The 6,000-nt window shown below is 42.2% G+C and overlaps 1 protein-coding gene across 6 annotated transcripts in view; it reads right to left on the reverse strand.

Annotated features, from left to right (window-relative positions):
* tenm3 (teneurin transmembrane protein 3) overlaps positions 1-5,655 on the reverse strand; it is a 580,699-nt gene extending 575,044 nt beyond the window's left edge. For all 6 annotated transcript variants that reach the window (XM_031895448.1, XM_031895444.1, XM_031895443.1 and 3 more), the window contains exon 1: positions 5,085-5,655. The gene's annotated coding sequence lies outside the window, so the exon portion shown is untranslated. The remainder of the gene's footprint in view (positions 1-5,084) is intronic.
* Positions 5,656-6,000: the final 345 nt, after the last annotated feature.

Below are 6,000 nucleotides of genomic sequence, written 5' to 3' on the forward strand. Positions count from 1 at the left end.
AGTGATATTACTAACTATTATATTAACTGTATTATATTAAATGTAAAAATGGATGCAACTTTGCATTGTCTCCCTCTTCTCCTTCAAACAAGATCAACATGAAATGAAATAAACACAGAGATGCTTTAATATGAAAATGGTTGGTTGTGCATGCCTGGTCTGCAAAATAGCTGTGCATTAATTCCCTTTATATTCCTTTACAGTTTATTTCCCCTAATGCACACAGCTAAAGGTGGCTTCTATAATAACTCACATTTAGCAGCTTTCTAGCAATGATTTACACTGAGCACATAAGCTATTTAATAATGAACAATTTACAGAGCTACAAGCACACAACCCTAGATGGGGACACCATCACAATATTGTAACTGGGGGTTTAATCATTTGTGACATTGCAAAGATTACAAAAGTGATGTGGTATGTAAGAGCATGAACTGAATGTCAGAGTTTACAAAAGACATTTTTATTTTCGTCCACAAAAGAGATGCACATCAGTCTGTAAAGTAGTAGAAAGGAGAAGGCATTAGGTCTACCTATGGAAGGTAATTGAAATAATCAGTTTTCAGTGTCTTGATAAACACATTATCTATCTATATGAAATGATAAATGTGTCATTAAAATGTTAGACATATTAGGTCTAAAAGAAAGTTGCAAAGCTGACCAGAGACAGTTTTATTAATTAAGATTTTGTAAAAATACTAGATATGCCTATAATTGTTTTTCTTCTTCAGTATAAAATGAATGTGTTAATGTCCAATAGCTGCATGTTTTTATATGTGCTTCTGTGTGATTTTGCCTTTTTTCCCCCCAAAACATCCATGCTGTAATCACAACCAATACATCTTCACAGTTTCAGAGTAAAGAGGAAAATTAAACAATGCAGTTTTCAGCATTTTCCGGTGTGTGACAAATCAAGCCCTCTAATAAATGCAATTAGGGTCTTGAGATTCAACACCGAGATCCTGAGAAGCCCTAATACTTGTAGGAAACAAATGGCTCCTCAATAAGGAGAAATATTGCTATCAATCACCAAGCGAGTTAATTCTCCATAATAAGGCAGGTTTGGATGCAGACCGATCCATTGTGGAATACTTGTATCTAAAATTGATTACAATGGCACTGAAAATGTATGCAACCCTCCAAACCACTTCTATGCTCTGGAACATTAATCTCAATTGTAAGGAGAGCTTCATAATGCCTGGTAAGAAAAAGTATGGAATAAATCAGACTTTATAAGACACAACAATTAATCAGCTCTGAAACCAAGAAAATATGTTTTTAAGCAATGTATTCCTAAAGCGCATATTACATCGCTTATGTATGATCCAAAATGTCAACACATCTAAGGATGCTCCTCAACAATAATTGCTAAATTACAGACAAATATACCTGATTTAACCAAGCCACATTGACATCTACCACCAATTGCCATTTATTCCCACTGGCATTCAAGAAGTTAAAAGCATATGAATGATATCTGGAAGCAAACATGTCACTGCCCAGAAAAAGACTCAACAAAGGATCATAGCTCACCAAAAAAGCACAATTAGACCTTCTGGAAGACTACTGGGAGGTCAGCTTATACTTGGGGTGGTTGAATTACAATTTACTGCAGGTAAAGACAGAAATAAAAACATACAGAATGGCATCTTTCTATTCTACAGTGTGATTATCTGAGGTTTCCCGATCACACAAAGTACGACTGATTTTGACAAAGATTCTGCCATCTGTCATAGCATGAAGACGCTCTCAATGATTCTAAAGTTCACTAAAGATGCATCTGTGGTCTTAGTAGAAACTTACTTTGGCACCTACAAATGGTTTACAAGCTCTATAAAAGGGGCAATATTCTCACAGTACTACTGTACTTCTTTTGGTATAAATACACATTACAGTACATTAAAAGTACCAATGGATGTTTAGCAGTGTTTTGCTATGGGTGATTCAATTCCATCTAACTTCTCTTCAAATAAAGAAGGTTAATTTACAACTTACACTGTAAAGATTCCCGGTTTACCTTCAATTTTATTGCTGTTCTACATAATTACAATGGCTTAGCGGGGTTTAACAAAAGCACTCGCTGAAACTTGCTAAACAAGTGATTACAGACACTGGTCTCCCTTAGCTTTATGTTTATCAACAGAAAAATGTTTTCATGAGCAGTTATCCCAATAATTCTGTCATTACTCAAAACCTGGGATATTTAAAATAAATGTTTCTAACACAAACACTGGCTGAAACATTCATATCAAGTACTGTATAGGCTAACAAATAACATCTAAAATACGAAGTATCCACTGGAAGGAGCAAGGCCTACCTTACGCTCAGCACAAGTGCTATGCACCCCACCTGCCGTTACATTTTGCAAGACATTCCTGCTATAATCATACAACCAACTGGATTGTCAATCAGTATCCAACCTAAAAACCCCTTGTCTACAGCACTGAACAAAGCAGGCATCTTAAGAAAGAATCAGCCGAATGACTATTCAAATTAAATGTATTAACAGAAAATCTCAGTGTGTAATGTAAGAGACTGTTTCTGTAACACTGGCAGTGTTTATGGTATGAATAAGACAGAAATCAGTTTTCAAGCCACAAGTAGGGGTTATCATTAAATCCAATCTGCTGGAGGTTGTAAGAGCATCCCTGAGTAAATATTCATCTTATGCAAGTCAAAAGGCAGACTACAGACAGAATCACTTAAATCTTTTTAATAAAATGTCCCTTTAAAGCCCCACAGCTGAATCACAGACCTGTGCTCTTAACATATATTCTCCTTAAGCGTTCAAGTGAGCAATTAAAACAGGCCATAAGTAAAAACTCTGATTGCTTGGCGTATATTTATCGCCAGCAAAACGAGGTAAGTGCCACTGCCCTGGCATGCTATTAGCTTTGATGTTGTGGGATTTCTTTGCACTACTTTGTTGCTGAATGAATGAAGAAAGCAAAGTTGTGCAGGAAGGAGCACAGAGAGAAGTAATGGTGAAGTGTGTGAGTACTTAAATAAAAAACTTATCAAGACAGTCTTTTAACTGAGCCTAAATGTAGAAATACCAGGAACAAGCAGAACTATATTTCCAATGCCAAGAATGAAAGACCACCCACTGAATTCTTTTACTGCTTCCAAATCACTGGCATATGCTACAAATGCAAGTCAGAACAGAAGCTCAACCACAGAACCCCTAGACAAAAAAAAAAAAGGCTACAAAATGGTCACAATGTTACAGGTAACTTTCCTTTCTGCTTCTCACATCTATCAGCACTAGGGTGTCTAAGCCTAAATCAAGTGGATGGGAATAATCTAATAAAAAAGCTCTTTGCCTAAGAGGGTATGGCAATGGGCAGGGTTAAGATCCTTCCCTTTCTGTGCTCAATTGCTTAAATAAGTCTGAAAATGAGTGACTTATTCATGATGAATGCCAAGGATTCTGTGTTTCTAAGCACCACTATAACAATAACATCATGCCAAGTCAATGTAACTACCTTGGGAGGAACATGAGTCCCAGAGCCTATCCGAGCACCCACCCGTTCTAGAACACCTGCAAATTTACCCCCCAAAAATACAAAGAAAGCCGCCTCTTTTGTTTCCAGAAGAGAGGAAACCTTCTAACCAGCGTAACAGTGCTGGTCCTCCTCACTGCCTCATGCTGTAGTCATGTGTATCAGATTTGTAATGATCATGGAAGGTTAAGTTGGGTTTATTAACTCTGCATGCGATTGGAAGCGATTGATTCATTTCCTTGTCCCCGTCTAAACAAAAACAAGCACCATGCGACCTCGCCCTCCCCGGCAATCCCACCAGCCATGAGAGGGGGGAAAAGAGGGCTTCTTTTTAAATCAGCGCTGTTTTGCTGCAATTAACAGAAATCAAGCAGCGATGTCAGGGCTGAATGCACAATAAAATCCCCCTTGTCCTACATATAAGAAAATGAAGTTTCTGGCAAGAACCCAGCAGCTGGTGGTGATATTGACACATCTCTTCCCAGCAGGGTTAAGGTCGGGATGATCACACGCTGACATTCATTCCTTGCAGCCTTCTATTGACTAGGAGACCAGTCAGCTGCTGCTTTAACCTCTTCTAAACTACAGAGGCACAGGTGTGTACATAGAGATTAGCCTAGCGCTGCACTCATTAGCCCAAACTCTGGTTGGACTTGAACTACAACTCCCAGAATCCCTTAAAAAGCAAAGCTCTACAATAGTTTCTAGGCATGCAAGTTGGGAATGCCTGTTCTGGTAAGTGGGGGAGCCAGCAGAAGTTTGAGAATAAATGTAGGGGCTACTTACAGATCAATTAAGAAGAAATGTGCAAATGGCCATTTCAGCAGGGAGTCGCATCATTTCAGGCGCAGTACGGAAGCAAAACCGCGCTATTCTATCAATGTGGTTAATGGTTTACAAAGACAACCACAAAAATGTATAGGAACATTTGTGTACTGTAGATACTGTGCCAACATTTTGACAAATTGACATTTGGGCTCCTCTGTATGAATGACCATTAACCTCAAAACGCACAACCAAAAAGTACAGTGAAAAAGAAAATAGGTCTCAGCTAGTCCTGCAATAATTCCAAAATAGATGTTCTCCCCCTTGCTCTTCACTGACTACCTGGCTTGGGTCATTTGGCACAGATCCTCCCCTCAGCTTTGGGAATGTCAGAAAGATCAATGGCACCATCTGTTCTACAACCTCTGCTGAAGTTATACCTACATAAAATGAGGGAGATGAGAAGCAGAATAGGATGGACAATAGCACACACCCCATGGCCACCAGTCAGACCTGACACCCAGGAATAAGGTGCCAATGTAAGGTGCACTGAGAGCCCACACTCACAGGGAAGTACAGGGAGCACTTACCTCTGTGTAGCTCCCTCTTTCGGCATCCCAACCTGGGAAGCGTCATGCACCCTGCCCGTACCAAGTTCAAAGAAGGAGGGGGGGCGTAGCAGCCACCTGTGCCCCATTAGAGACAGCCAATAGCACAAACGTTATGCCCACAAATCAGCCCCACGTCCGTGAAGGATGTGCCAATACTAAGTGAGCTGTCCCCCAAGCCAGACTCCCGGAAAGTAGAAGCACTCACCTTTATATCCCTGTGTAGCTCCCTCTCCCGGTATCCCACCTTGGGAAGCATCATGCACCCTGCCCGTACCAAGTACAAACAAGTGGAAGGGGAGGTCTAAGCTGCAACTTGTGCACCCCTTGGAAGCAGCCACTTATCCCGGATGGAGAAGAATAACAGCGCAGCGCACTTTGTCCCTCCGTCTCCGCTTTCCCTATCCCTGGGTTTGTGCTGCTGCCGCGGCGGCTTTGGGGCGGAGAGCCGGCCAGTGGGAGAGAGAGAGAGACGCTGTCCGGGCTGAGAGCCGCTTCGGCTACACCAGTGCCAGGCACACACGTGAAGCAGCTGCCGCCGCTGCCTCTGCCCAGGAGCTGGGCATGCTCCTCCCCGGCACAGAGTGAGGGGGGAGCCCAGCGTCCTCTAAACACTGCGCCCAGTAGCAGCAGGCTGCATATTTATAATCCTCCCCAGCAGGAAAGCTACTTTCATCCGTCCTTCTGCGACAGGGAGGAAAACCTCCAAGCCCACATATATATATGTATATAAAAGAGAATCCAAGCTGCCTGCCTTATTTGTACTGCTGCTGTATGCAGGGTTTGCCCACGACTTGCCTCTCTCTCGCCTCACCCCCCCTCGTCTGGCTCTGCTAATGCAAAGTAGCGCTGCTCCCCCATGCTGTGTCCAATCAGTGCATCTACTACTCCAGCAATGATTTAGGGGTCATCCATGAAGAACACTCCATGCTGATGAATGACTCTCTGCAGCCTCCTGCCCTGATGAGGGGTCTGCTCGCTGCTGATTGCAAACAGTAATGAACTTGCAGCTTCATTAGCCGGGTGCAAGGGAGCTGTGGCCCGGGGCCCCCTGCGCAACAGGGGCAATGGCATAACTACAAGATATTGGGCTCAACAGCAGAATCCTTGTAGGGACCCTGCTA

The sequence above is a fragment of the Xenopus tropicalis genome, chromosome 1, assembly GCF_000004195.4.
Source record: "Xenopus tropicalis strain Nigerian chromosome 1, UCB_Xtro_10.0, whole genome shotgun sequence".
Taxonomy (NCBI): domain Eukaryota; kingdom Metazoa; phylum Chordata; class Amphibia; order Anura; family Pipidae; genus Xenopus; species Xenopus tropicalis.